Source organism: Callospermophilus lateralis, unplaced genomic scaffold (genome assembly GCF_048772815.1).
Source record: "Callospermophilus lateralis isolate mCalLat2 unplaced genomic scaffold, mCalLat2.hap1 Scaffold_323, whole genome shotgun sequence".
Taxonomy (NCBI): domain Eukaryota; kingdom Metazoa; phylum Chordata; class Mammalia; order Rodentia; family Sciuridae; genus Callospermophilus; species Callospermophilus lateralis.
The window spans coordinates 1199194-1215043 of NW_027513809.1; the positions used below are offsets into that span (position 1 = coordinate 1199194).

Below are 15850 nucleotides of genomic sequence, written 5' to 3' on the forward strand. Positions count from 1 at the left end.
AAAGCCTACCTTGCTGACAGGGAAAGGACTGTGTTACCAAGAACAGGTGAGGAGGTGAGGCACAGAGCCAGCAGCCCTATGGAAAGGGCCTTCACCCAGGGCTGGGCACATTGGCTTCCATCAGCACAAACTGGTGAAGGGGCTGCCACAGAAGGGGATCATTTTAAGATGACCAAACTACAGGGTACATTTTAAAAACAGTTGGCAATGGAGAATTAAGTTTTAAAATAACAGTTTTACATGAATATGATTACAAATTGGAAAGAGAATAAGGATAAACAACCTTATGTTGACTTAATCATTTCTGAAAGGGCTCAGCTACAAGCAATAGAAAGTCTACACTACACTGAGTTAATCAGATTGAACTACTTCCTTCTCTCCTCACAACTAAAAGCAGAGGCAAGCAGCACAGCGTTTAGTTATGCAGGTCCGTATAGCTCCCACTAACTGGGGCTCATTCTTCTTTTCCCTGAACCTATTATTAAAGTCACCAGATGGATAATTCTCACAACACCTCGGTAAAAACACTGGCCTCATATTCATTTGCATGTTACTACATTTCAATAGGAAAAATACAAGGCATGCCTCAATAAAGAGATGCACTGATTCAGAACTAGAGGCCCATATTACTGGGAATCCAAGGAGAGTGTCTAAGAGTTCTGGATATGAATTCCAAATGCAATGACGGAGTTTTATAATGTACTCTAAGTTTCCCATCCAGATATCAGGCTGAAGAATCCAGCATAGCCTCACGACTGGAAATCCCCTATACTTGGCATGGAAAGGGATTAGTATTTGCCACACCTGACAGTTTGGGTCAGTGACACAGCAGAATCATGACACATCTAGGCTTCCAACCAAGAGAAGAAAAACAGCCTTCAAGAGGCTCAGAATAGTTACTTAAAGCCCCGCCATGCCACTCAACTCATTCTTCCTGGTCCACCTTTTCTGATCTCCTATCTCAGGCCAGATCCCTAGTGAGGGCTCCTCCCTCAAGGTTGTCTCCTACAAGGGGTAGAGAAACCCTAACTCAAATGGGGGTTCATTTTTACAGAATAACTGGAAGCCCTTTCAGTTTGCTCTGTTATGCAACAATAACCACCCAAAAAAGTGTGTGTTGGGGGGTGGAGCCTGGGGCTGTAGCTTAGTGTAGAGCACTTGCCTAACACATATGAAGTGCTGGGTTCCATCCTCAGTACCACATAAAGAATAAATAAATCAAATAAAGGTATTGTGTCCATCTACAACTAACAGTATTTTTAAAGGCAAAAGATAGTGATCCAATTTCATTATTAAAAAAGCAAATATTAAAAGCTAAGTTAAAACTTATCCTGTGCTAACCCCCCTCACACACATATTATTTTTAAGGATATAAATTCAATATGAATAATAGAGAAATAAAGAGGGTATGAAATCGCAAATCTCACACTAATGTTCCCAGTGACTTCATCAAGGAGTGTTCTCTGAACTGTCAGTGTTTTTACAACTTAGGAAATTCCTGCTGAGAGGCCAATGCTGACTAATTCATCTTTGAAATAAATCACAAAACAAACAAACAAAAAAAAACCCCAAACAAACAAACAAACAAACAAACAAAAACCTCACAAGTACTAATGCTTATTCATATTTAAAACAGAAAACCACTGGTCATGCTTATATTTGATGCAATGTTATTACAGTATCTCATTTCATATTTTAAGCAATAGTTTATTCCCAGAATAACCATAAGATATTTCTAAGGGAAAAAGTTAAAAACAGGTTCACACAGTGAGAAAATAGAACAAGTTGGGAGGGTTGAGGGAAAAGTGTTTAGACCAGAGAAGAGGAAAACATAAAGAGAGAAAAGTACTATTTAAAATCATTCAAGACACATCAGACTATTGCAATCATTGAGCAGTCTGGCATCAATGGTACCACTTTCAGAAACTATCTTTTTTTCATTGATTTTTTAAAAAACATTTTTTTCCACATTTAACTTCTCTGAAACTTGGATATAACACACTATCAACTGTGTGTTATACTTTAATCAGAATACTGTAAAATAATGATGTTCTTTGTAATTTAAGACTGTAAAATAATGATGTTTTTTGTAATTTAAGTTCAGTCTGTTTGGAACACTTGAGGGTATTACTTTCTAAATTTATTATACTATGCAACACCACCATGTTGTGATAGCACTAGCACAACTGATTTATACCCATTTTGTCATTTTAATCTTATTTTTCTAAACATTTATTTTATATCACTTCAAAACATGTATATAGTCCTAAAAAAGAAAGGGAATCAATACTTTAAGAATCATAAAACCTTAAGGGTTAGAAAGCTTCTTGCAGAACATACACTGAAATCCTCTCATTATATTATATAAAGAAGCTGAGGCTGGAGAGGGTCCACTTTGCCCAGGAACCTCCAGCTAGACTCTGTAAGGGCAGCCATGGAATCTGGCCTTTCGATCAAACCCAGGGCCTTGTGCATGTGAGGCAAGCACTCTACCAACTGAGCTATATCCCCAGCCCAGCTCAGCAATTTTTATGCTGCTTTAAGCTGCTGCTTCTACACAGAAAATGGGTAAAAGTATTAGATAACTAAGCACTAGAATTTAAATATACATATATCTCCCTAAGTACTTAGTTTTTGGAATGTTAAAAATAAAAGCTGTTTTTCTTTTTTTATCACTTTTTTTCACCATCTTGCCAGAAAAATTGCAAATACTAAAACAACCAGCAGAGGGACATTTTATTCTCAGTTGGTGCAAATAAAGAATGAACATGCCATGTTTTGAAATTTTCAATCATAAAATTGTTAAGGTTATGGAGTTCCTGTATGATATAATTATAAGTTTATAACAAAGTTGAAATATATTTTTAAAAAATTCTTAACTAGTTGACTTTTTAAGATAAATGATTTCCACATATTTTGATATATGTAACATACACACATATTAATGTTGTTTATGTTTATAGATACACACACATTAACATCTGTTCGTGTGCATTTGTGCTTGTATGTCCTCACCAGGACTCATTACCAGGACTCAAACTTGAGGTTTGAGTCCTGGTAATGGAATTTATACTGGTAATGTCTAACTTTTTTTCTTCAAATCTTTAAAGAACTACATAAGCTGATTTTATTTTAGAAAATACAAAATAATAGTCCTAATATTTTCTCAAATACACTTGAATGTGTATGAACAAATATGCAGGAGGCTATATCATGTATGAGTAATGAGGAGGTGATAATCACTTTCTGACAATGCAGTTTTTGCCAAAACAATTTGTGAATTCTCTTTTGGAACTGTGTTAAGAGTAAGCATTTTTACTACTGTACAGGGGCAGAAATATTTATCATTTCAGGGAGTTTAGTTTCTGAAATTATCAAAAGTCTTGCTTCTTTCTTCTGCCAAAAAGAGATTCTTATTTTTAAGATTTGGCTTAGGGTACTGGGACATGGCCAGGAGAGCCAGCCCCACAGACTTCCCCAAGCAACAGTCTGAGACCATTCATCAGCCCAGCTATTTTAATCTGCCTTGGCTGCCAAACATGGGCATTATAGTTTACAAAATAATATGAGACCCAGTGCCTATTTTCATGGAGTCCAGTCCAGGTGCCCACAGTGACTGGGAACCTCCGGAGTCCACTCTGTAATCAGATCCTAGACGACAGGTTTATTATCAGCTATGAGTCTTAGATTCCTCATAGGGCAAAGTGGGTAAAACACTGGCAAATTGATAGCATCCAGTGTCAGGGATTCTCATGATAAACTCTTGAAAACAATAAGGCAGTTAGGAGTAAGTTCCAAGAGACCACTTAGAGATACATTTTGTTCTAAGACACTGATATGTCCGTTCAGTCATAATGTCTTTGAGGCAAGACTGAGGGCACAGTAAGGAAAAGTAAATAGGAGAGCAAAAGGCAGACGGCAGGAGAGGTGAGGAGTGCCCCATGAATAGGGTACAGGTAGAAGAAGAGGCATCACAGGCACGCTGTGGAGAGGGGACATATGTGTCTGCTCTGAGACGTGCCTCCTGTGCTGGTGAGCCAGAGGCCTGGATCCCAGTCTTGCCTCTGCCACCTACTAATGGGAGCTCAATGAAGACATTCAACTTCTCCAAGCCAATTTTCCTTGTCCAAAACGGGTTTGGCCACAAACCTTGTATGGTGCTTATGACGATGAAAGAGAATGTACAATCAGTCCTGAACAGACTGTAGCTGTTGTTATTTTTATTGGTCTGTGTGGAGCACAGTGAGTGGACCAAATTGCCCACAGCAGCAAGCTAGAGCTGGATAAAGGTGATGGAAAGTCCACAGTGGGAGGCTTTTTATCTCAGGGATGAAATTCAGGGAAAAATTAAGGAAAAGCAACATGGAGACAGATGCCGTGAAGAACATGCCAACAGCAGGTCAGTATCACAAAAGCCCAAACTTATTTTTACCAAAAGTGTTTTTATTCAACTAATGGTTATAACCAGTTGAGTATGCCTTATCCAAAATCTGAGGTACAGAAATATTTCAGAATTAGGATTTCTTTTTATTTTGGAGTATCTGTATATACATGAGAAAATATCTTGGAGATGGGACCCATGTCTAAACACAAAATTCATTTGTGATTCACATACACACATACACACATAGTCTGACAGTGATTTTCTATAATATTCTTAATGTACTTGTGTTTTGACTGTGACCCATCACACAAAGTCAGGAGTAGAATTTTCCACTTTCAGTATCACATTGTCTCAAATCATTTCAGATTTTGGAGCATTTGGATTTGGGATTTTCCAATTAGGGATGATGAACCAGTAAATTCCAATTCTGTGCCTTCTCAGTGCTAGACACTTGGGTCTGGTGATGATCAAAGGTGATACAGCCCTCACTGTCAAAAAGATAACCTTGTAGTGCCTCCTCTTATCTGCTGAACTAAGTCTTTTTTTGTTGTTTTTTTGTTTTTTTGATATTTTAAATTTTTATTATCTCTTTTTTTATTGGTTGTTCAAAACATTACAAAGCTCTTGACATATCATCTTTCATACATTAGATTCAAGTGGGTTATGAACTCCCATTTTTACCCCAAATACAGATTGCAGAATCACATCGATTACACATCCACATTTTTACATAATGCCATATTAGTGACTGTTGTATTCTGCTACCTTTCCTATCCTAAACTATCCCCCCTCCCCTCCCCTCCCATCTTCTCCCTCTACCCCATCTACTGTAATTTATTTCTCTCCTTGTTTATTTTCCCATTCTACTCACAACCTCTTATATGTAATTTTGTATAACAATGAGGGTCTCCTTCCATTTCCATGCAATATCCCTTTTCTCTCCCTTTCCCTCCCACCTCATGACTCTGTTTAATATTAATCTTTTCCTCCTGCTCTTCCTCCATGCTTTGTTCTTAGTTGCTCTCATAATATCAAAGAAGACATTTGGCATTTGTTTTTTAGGGATTGGCTAGCTTCACTTAGCATAATCTGCTCTAGTGCCATCCATTTCCCTGCAAATTCCATGATTTTGTCATTTTTTAGTGCTGCATAATACTCCATGGTGTATAAATGCCACATTTTTTTTTATCCATTCATCTACAAGTCTTCATGTCAGGTACATTTTTCTCTCCTCCAAATAAACAACCTAAAATTCCCTCACTAGTACTCCCCAAGATTTTGAAAGGAGGAATGATCTAACCACCTCTCATGTTGATTTAAAAAAACAAAAAGTCCTCAGCACATATTAATTGGATTGAATTTGAAAAATTCAAATTAGAGTCCTTCTCAAGTTAAAGAAAGGGAGCAGTGGGGATGAGCATTTGAAAACTATGCTTTCTTTTTCTCTGGTGGCATTAAATGAAACACAACCACTTTTTTGTTATATTCATTTGCTACAAGAAAACTTCTGGATATCTACTTTTGAAGTATGAAGTACAGAGAATTTAAATTCTAGTAGTAGGAAGATCTATAAGATCTGAAATTAAGAAAAACATAACATTGCATAGGTGGAAGGAAAAGAGGAATTCACATTTTTTGCTCAAGAACAGTTGCATATTTATGTTTCATCCCCTCAAGTATTCTTTGAGGATGCATCAATATTATGAAGATAGAGAAACTGATTCTCAGAAAGATTTAGAAGAGTGCACTCAAAGTCACACTGCAGATTAGTGACGGAGCTGAGCTCAAACTGAGGGTTTCTAAATCACAACCACACAATCTCCACTAAGGACCCCTTCCTTAAACTCACTTCTCAGCAAAGAAAACATTTTGTGAAGAACAAAAACAGTACCGAGTGGCAGTCTTCCTGAGTAAATTCTCAACTAAATGACCCCAGGAAAGGAAAGAAATCAGGGTTTGAAAAGAATGTGAACTCTGTGGTTTCACTACCATCTACCAGGAAAGCACTCCATCTAAACTCAACCAGTGAACTTCCATTACCTCCTCCTCCCAGGAAATCTGCTTTTCCCCCTGACCACACCAGTGTTCCCATACAAGTCATGGAGTGCATTTGTTCAAAAGCATAATCATATCCTATATTGGGCATCATAATGTTAAAATCAAAGAAACAAGACTTCTAAGGCACTTGTAGTAGAGATTGCTAGTTGCTCACAACAGCCTCCCTTTCCTTTTCCATTCTATTAAATCTTGATTCTGCTGAAGAGAGCTATCTCCTGGACTCAGACCTGCATTTCCTAACCTCCCTTCATACCAGAGTTCCCTGGCTGACACAATCCCATCTGTAAATAGAAGCTCCTGGTTATTCCAAAGAACCACTTACCTGGAATAAAACTAGCCAGCCTAGCCTTGTTCCTTCCCACTGTCTGTGCAAAGACTGTGCACAGGGTGGCTGGAGATATGCATCTCTCTATATATTAAAAAAAGGACCTAGACTAGGAAAGAAACAATAAAAGCAAAAGGGAACCTGGTTGCCTAAGGACACTGTAAAAGTGCTACATCAGCTTTGGCCTGATCCTTCTTATAAAATGAAAGAAAAATAAAAATCTTCCTTGTTTAATCTACTGTCTTTTCACTCTTCTGGTTAAATGAAATTAAATTCTGCCTATAACTGACAGAGTATTTTATTTAGAGCTCTGCTCCCTTAAAAATAGCAAAATCTAATTGTTAAAAAGTTTAGAAAAACAAATATTGCAAGGAATACAAAATTAAAAAGATACAGGAAGACTGAAAGCCAAATGTGAAAAGACAAGAAACATAAAATACACATCAGAGACAGCAAATATGGTTAATAATATAAAAGGTAATATTATTAACATTTGGTGTCCGAGGGAGGTAGTTGCTAAATTGAAAAATGACATGTCCGTTGACTCTGAATTAAAACACTGGAAAGACAAATGTGAAAAGAGTCTTAGAAGGCTTTAGGATGAGATCAGAGCCTGACATGGGACATAGATAATAGCAGTTCAATAGCAGAATTAGGAAAAGCAAACAGAAGCCTGGAGTAGTTGTAAGTCACAAAGAACAGCCCTGGGAGTAGAAGTAGAGACACAAATGCTAAGTGTCTTCAAGTGCAAGGTAGAAAACTGGGTGAAGTGGAAGCAACCCATTAAGCTGGGCAGGGTGAGGGGCATCCAGGCCCCCAGAGTATGTACTAAGTGGGTTTGCAGAGATTTTGTACCTACTTAAAAGTTTCTGGGATAAACAGTGACACTATGATCTGTATTCTTTCCTCTTCAAAATGATTTTTGGAAAATTATAGCATTGACTCTGATAATTTGAAGAAGATAGTTGTAAAGTATTATCCTTGTATGAATGGGGAAATATATCTTATAAATGACACTGCATTATACTATATGATTTTCAAAAGGACTTAAATATTAAGAATATATATTATAAAAGATTTGGCTTTTTTCTCTTAGATTTCTGAAGATTTCTGTGTGCTTATGACAATCTTGTGTAAATGTAATTTGGATAAAGAATGTAAATATGCTTGCAAATAATTTTCAAAATAATGCCAATCTAATAGGGCATGGAACATGTCTACCCATGGAATCAAGACATGGACATCTGGCCTTTGTTCTACAAAAGAATATAAATGTAATAATATGTTTAATTTAAGCTTTACAGTGCTGGAGTTAACTCTGGGAACTTAAAATGTTTTCTTGATGGTATATGCCAATCTGGAGTTCCAGGTACAAATTGTCTTTCCTGATCTATTTTGTTCCTCTACCCCTCTTTTTATCTCAAACACACACAGACAGACACACACACACACACACACACACACACACACACACACACATGCACACAATAGCTTTCTACATAAAATGTTTTCTGGAACATATGGGAGTTGGTGGAGGTGCAGAGGAAGATTTGCCTAAGCTAATTCCAGACTTGAAATTGGTAATTATACACACCATAAGGCAATTTCATTAACATATTAATTTCAGGAGATAACATGTATCTAAGAGAAACACATTGGAAGTCACAAGACCCAGATTCTATTTCTACCTTTGCCATTGACCTTCTTGGTGACCTTGCATAAGTCACTCAACACTCAAGAGACTTAGTCTTCTTATTAAAAAAAAAAAAAAAAAAAAAAACAAGAAAAAAAAGCTAGAACCTAGCAGTCATCTCAGAAAAATGCGATGGAGTAAAAGATTTATTCAGAGTGTTTTGGTTGGGGATATAATGAAACTTTCTTCACTAAAACTCCGATTCACTAGAATCCAACAAATCAGATCCTAACAGAATTGGATGAAGTAAAAAAATCATCCCCAATTTACTTGACAGAATCTTCCAAAATACTCTATTCCTTAAAGATCAAACTTGCTCTGCCACAAAGAAGAATCATACCATGTTAAGTACCATGTTTAAAATTCACCTTCCCCACTACTCACAAGAGAATTTTATGGCCATTTTGGTCAGACACAAGGGCTGATAAGAAAATTGCTCCCAACCACTTTTGAGCACTTTCAGAAATATTTTTGGCCTTTCAAATGATTAGGATTGTGATTGGCAAATTACCTTGCAAGAGCCACTCATTCAGGATGAGCGATCTTTTTACCAAATCTGTGAGAAAAGCACAGAAGACAATACATAGCCACCCAAATACTCTGAGGAATGCTTGCATTTATTTGTAAGCTCATTTTAAATCATACATACAGAAAATGACGTTAATTATAATTGAGAAATAATTTCCTATCATGAAAGAAACAATAATTGTAGTCATTGTGGACCAGCATTTTAGTCAGAAAAATATACAATTCCTAAAATAAAAGATATAAAGATATTCAGGGAAAAAAAGAATAGTTAGATGGATTATTTGAGGGTTGAAATATCAAGAGAAAGAAGCAGCCTAAGCACTTTAAGCAAATAAAGATGCATTAAATTATATAAATATTTCATGGTATACTCACCAAAAAGAAACAAATTGGAGTTGGGCTTAGGGAATTTTGACTTATGTAATTATTCTAATGGAAACCTGACAAGAAATTTATTATTAACAAAACAAAGAGAAATCATAACAATGTGTCCATTGACAGCTCAGATCTAACATCAATGATAATCACAACTTTCCAAAGTAATCTCATTTTTCCTCTTTACAAAAGACCAGAAGCTCTTTTTCAACCAATGTTTACTCATAACAATTTCTCCTAGACTAATTGCTCAAAAATGATGGCATTTTTTAAAAAAACAAAAACAAATCCACACAAGATATTATTTAAATATTTACTATGACCATGAAAATACAAAATGTATTATTACCCGATTCACAGAATTATAGACACAAATATCACTGAAAATGATCATTTACTAAAACTCCTCAGTGATTTTCACACAAGTAAGAATGTGAAGACTCCGAGAGTTTAAGTGATTTGCCCAAGGTCACACAGCTAGTGAATGGTGAGTTCACAGGGTATGCTTTCCCTCATACCAACATATCATCAAAAACAAGCCACATGCTAGCACTTTCTTGCTCAATCTAAATTTCAAAACTACCTGGATAAAAAACTCAAACATAAAAACACACATCTGATATATGCTAACATAACTTTTTACATTCCTAGGCAGATGGCCTATATTGTCATTACTAATGCACAGCTAAATCCAATTCAACATAACCAGTCAACCTCAAAGCAAAATATTTTCAACTGAATTTACTTAATACGAGAGAAAGACATCAAGAAAGACAGAGAACACATGTTGGAAAAATTACCAGATAGCTATTTCAACACGAAGTCAAATGTCCTTAGGAAGTAAATAGTCAACTGATAAGAAAATAAACTGAAAACCTAAAAATTAAAAGCAATAAAAAAGAGACACTTGAAAAACAAAGCAACTAAATGTTTGATCGCTCATGTCTCAAAATAAATTGAAACATGACCTTTGACTTAATGGAATGCTCTTAATAGTTTACAGTTAATTGGTGAAAGTCAAGTACAGAAATAAACATAACAGTTTTTAGTGTCACCAAAACCATTCAGAAAGCATATTGCCTAAAATGTGCTTTCCTTTTCTAGTGCTTTCTCTTTCAATGCAGCAGACTGAATTCTTACAGAGTTTAGTGCTTGGTGTATTTTGCTTGGTGTATTTACAAGATCAGTTTAATATGGCTACATTACACCACGCATATTTTGCCTTATAAAATGTAATACTGCAAGTAATACATGACAGTGATTTTTTCAAAAACTAATAAATATTTTCATAGATGGAATCAATTGCATTAATAATTAACAAATTTAATGGAAAGTTTTTCTTAAGCAAACAGAAAGAAACACAATAGAAATGGGTAGAAACTTGATAATAAACTGGTACCACATGTTTAAACAGGAAAACAAGTATATAATCCATTAAACAATGAAGATGGATGCATTATGGATTATACTGTGACAAAGAAACTGTTCCTTAGTGAACAAATATAAGAAATAATATTTAGCAGCAGATTTCCTATTAAATATTAAAAGGCCTGAAGTTACAGTAGAAAACAGAGAAAAGAATAGCTTCAGTATAGTCTCTAAGTTACAATGACCTTAAATTGAGACCTATGCTTTCAGATAGATGTATTTTTACAATATTGATGCTTTGTCACAGCATTTTTTTGCCCAGTTCAAATCCAATCGTATGTTCTTTAAATGCCAATACCCCCAATGAATCTCAGTCTGTCTTAAGGATACCTAAGTGTCTGACATATTAATAAACACACAATAGCAAAGGGGAAAAAAACAGCAGGAAAAATTAAAGAAAAAAAGTGAGAAGAAGTCATGTATCCTTTTCTGCAGAACAATTGACCTTATTGCAGGCAGAGTGACTCTTCTTGCACTCAAACTCATGCCTGCTCTTCCCAGAACAAGCCCCTCTCGTAGATCATGGACAAAATGAAAGAAATCCTTAATGGTTACTCCTTGAGAATCTCAAGGTTCAGTGCAAAGAAAAAACCAGGGAAGTAATAAATGTCACCCTGCTTATGTGATTCCAATCTACCCAAAGCCAATTAAGGATGACTTCCGGACAGGGCAGGGCAGCAACCAATCAAAGCCAGGAAAACTCTGCCTTTGTCCTTGGAAACACATTCTGAAACTTTTGTTTATGATATTTAAAGACCCAGATTAACATGCATCTAGTTCACTTAACATTTTTTTCCAAAACAGTAAAATTCAATGCCATCTTTGTTGACTAGGCAGTTATGTTTTCACTAAAGCATTTCAACATATGACAGATAAGAAATTGTTTACATTGGTCACTTTAAAGTGTATAAGTATATAAATGAGATAAATTTAGTTATGCTATTCACAAAATTAATGAATGGATCAACTGGAACATATTACATGAGGCACAATAAATAATCCTGAAGTTAGAACTGGTACAAAGTGTTAATTTAGATGTTATAATAGAAAAATTGTAATACATATTGATACATGTCATGTCTTAGGTAGCTAAAACTTTTATATTATGGACATTTCAGCATCCCGGAAGTCACACGTATTAAATATTACCTATTCAATATTATCTTAACAAACTAAATAATAAAGTTATTAATTTGATAATTTTATTTAAATGTATCATTAAAGTACAATAAATCTTAAGCATGTGTTTTTAAAAAGCACAGATCTGTGTAATTTAACATGTTTCATTCCATTAAAAGCAGCCAGTGTTCAAAAAAAACCAAAAAGCCACTGTTCAATGGTATCTTAAACCTTTAATAACCATTTTTATCCTTACACTAAAATTTTTATCCTAGTATGGGGGTTAAAGGAAGTTTACAATTAAAATATTGATCAATACAAGAAAATTTTCAATAAAGTCAAAATAAAACATTGCCATGTTAAAATTAATCTGTGCTTTTACTATTGTAACATCCCTTCTGCACAGACACCTTAACAAGCTTTACTGAACCTACTCAGTGTTTCTCAAGCCTGACCCCATGAAGGGCCCCAGGCTTCAGCAAGACAGGCACTCCCTGCAAGTTCTAGAGAATAGCGTGATTTTTGTAGTAACAAGGGAAAATGGAAGATTCTGGGCAACTCAGACACAAACTTTCCATTTCGTTACCCAGACTGCACTAGGCAGGGTTCACTTTACTGCTTTATGCTTCAGTGTGTTTTATATGCATAGTGAGCTCACATTTCTTAGAAGAAAGAGACAGGACAACTCCTGGCACCCTACTTAGCATTTTAGTTTATTCCTCAGCATGGTGGTTCTGTGCGGTGCAGTCAATATGAATAGTCATATAAAGTCTCTTAGGGGGATATTAATATAATCCTTTAATTCCGTTAGAGTTATCATGGCCTTTTAAGGAAAATTACCCAAAAAATAAATAAATAAATCAAAGTCTACTTATACAAGGATGAAGATGACCACTTGGGAAGTAAAAGATTGGTCTGTCAGCCAATAATAAAGAAGCCCACAGTAACTATATAATTACTAGAATGTTTATTATAATGTTTGATTTTTTTCTCTTTTATTTCTTAATTTAGGACTGAATATTACAAAAAGTTTCTCTGGTCTCAAACATCTTATTTGGGTTCCACATAATCAAAGTTATTTATTTTGCTAAATCATCAAGCAATGAACCCACTCCGTGCCACACTATGTTAGATAGTAAGAACATACTGTTGAGTGAGATATGGCTGTTTTTTTCATAGTGAAATATTATTTTTAGATTAAAAATTCACACTTTTGCACATTGAGATTGATAATAATCAAATGCCAACCACTAGAGGTGCACAAGGAAGACACAACTACACATCAGAGTAGATCCAGGCAGCCTTAAGACAGAAATTAAATTATTTTGAAAAATAGGTTAGGGAGAAAAAATGTGCAGAACTTGATGTGCATGCAGAGCGAAGATCTTGAAGCTGACTCCAAGGTTTGAAGTCTGGATTATTGAGAAGTTAGAACTGCTGTTTCTTTTCTTTCTTTTTTTTTTTTTTTAGAGAGAGAGAGAGAGAATTTTAATATTTATTTATTTATTTTTTTTAGTTTTCGGCAGACATAACATCTTTGTTTGTATGCGGTGCTGAGGATTGAACCCAGCTGCACACACGCTACCACTTGAGCCACATCTGCAGCCCAAGAAATGCTGTTTTATGCCATACTTTAGGACCTGCTAAATGCTAAAATGAATCCTTCATGTCAAAAAAGCACACAGGTCCCATATTCATTACAGTGCAATATACCTGCTCTCTAAGGGCTTTAAAAACATCTGACAGACAACTAAATTCTGAAGAGTGAGAGGTCCTCTCTTTGCAGCAACTGAAAATTGCTGTTCCTAATTTTTCAGAAAAAAAAACCTGAAGAACAACATTTGGTATTTTATAACGCTATGTTACCAAAAAGGCAACTCTTTGAAAGATGAAACTGACACATACATTTGTGCTTGTGCAGACTGCAAGACTAAGGGGATGGCAGTAGGGTTAAAACGGGTACAGTCTCATTTTTCAGTAATTCTTTTCAGGTGTTCATAATGACTGATTGGTCTTTATCTTGCTTCCAAGTTATTTTTGACACTAATTCAAAATTAAACCTCAGCCTCTCCTTTTCAGCATTATTAATTTTGTCACAAACTAGCCTTTGTCACCTGAGCCTTAATTTCTTCAGCTCTAAAATTAGGATAAAAAACTATGGTCAACATTTTCAGAATTGCTATGAAGATCAAGGAAATCAAGTTAGTATAATACACTAAGCAGGTGCTGAAAAAATGTTTGAACTCTTAGTACAGAGTTAGATTAAAGAGTCTTTTAGATAGATCTTTTGTCTCCAAAAATGAAATTTTGACATAATAAGAGGGTTTTTTCCTACAACTGAGTCAACTACAAAGTATTGTATACTATCACTATACATTATTTTGAGTTTTGCTCAATATTTGGGTAGATTGAGAATACATTTTGTCACTCAAATGGATATCAATATTTTAATCAATAAAAACAAAACAGCCATTATTTTGATTATTACTAGCATGTATGTGAGTATCTAGGATGTGCCAGGTGCTGAGCTGTTTTCCATTTTACCCTCACAGCTATGAGGAAGACACTGGCGATTTATTTAATAAATAATGAAACTAAGACCAAAAGAACAAAGAGCTAAGAAATGGTGTCAGAGCTCAGCATGTAATGCAAAAGAAGTTACCTACATCCATGAAGTCCATAAGCCAATAAGCCAGGGTCACTGTCCCATCTCTCCAAGACACTCCAATCCACCCCTCCACAATATTCAGTCTCATATTGTCCACATACTTAGAAACAACTCTGGCATGAAAAGCCATATTCATTCAGCCCTATGCATTTGTTCCATTAATGTGCTAAATAAATATGTATTGAGGACCTTATTTTGTACTAAGCACTCTGCTATTTGCTATGAGAAATTCAAAGTTACTCAACTTCTAACTCCTATTTACCACAGAATCTGACACACAGTGACAGGTAAACGATTAGCCAAAATAGGGTTCCAGGGGGATCTCAGCAGGAAAGAAACATTCCACCCAAGCCCACCTTTCAAGCCTCTTCATCCACTTGAGTTCAACAAAAACTTCCTAAAATTCCTCCAAACACACCTATATCCCCATCTGTTTGGGGATATCCATTACTTCACTAACCTCCACAAATCTTTAATGGCTCAAGTCATACCTCTTTTGAAAGTTTCATTTTTCATGCATCATTCAAGAGTCTCTCCTTTCCATCACAATCTGAGAACTAAAAGGTAACTAGAGGGAGGGGAAGACAACAAGCTCAGGTCCATGAAGAGCTAGGTGCTACATATATGCTATTTTATAGTATTTTAATAAGCCTGCAGAGTAGGTACCATGTAACAGATTCAAACCATCTCTGATTTTTCTGATATTGTTTTACTCCTTATCATACATCATATTTGAACTTTGAATGTGGTATGTCTAACTTCTTTACCCATTAAACTGGTTTTTTATTAGTTTATATTAAAAAAATTATAAGGCAAAAGAATGCTATTTTGATTACCAAGTCCTACAGATACTTTTTTAGCCGACCAATCTTCTGTTTTACACAAAACACAACTTTCTCTGTCTTTTCATCTATCCCGGTGCAGTGTATTATCATATTACCCATTTGAGGCAGCTACCAGATTCATCCTCTCCTTCCAATAACCAGATCAAAATTCACGCCATCAAGAGTCAGTCTTCCATCTAAATTATATCATTCCTTGTTTTGTACTTTTTTGTACTGTTTTGCAGACTTAAACTTCTTGTTTCTCATGGTTTGACTTGTACTTACTCATTCATTGTGCTTTGATAACTTATAAATCTCTTCTTAGTCCCTTGTTTTTTTTTTTTTGTCCTAGAAGAACATAATCCTTCATGGTGGAACCCAGGCTCTTGTTTCCTTTGCTTCTCCCAGAACACCTAGCAGAGGGCCCTCTGTACACAGTAGGTATTAT

At 35.4% G+C, this 15850-nt stretch overlaps 1 pseudogene; it reads left to right on the top strand.

The window, feature by feature from the left end:
- The first annotated feature begins 4362 nt into the window (after positions 1-4362).
- LOC143386395 (histone H3-like) overlaps positions 4363-15850 on the top strand; it is a 30214-nt pseudogene continuing 18726 nt past the window's right edge.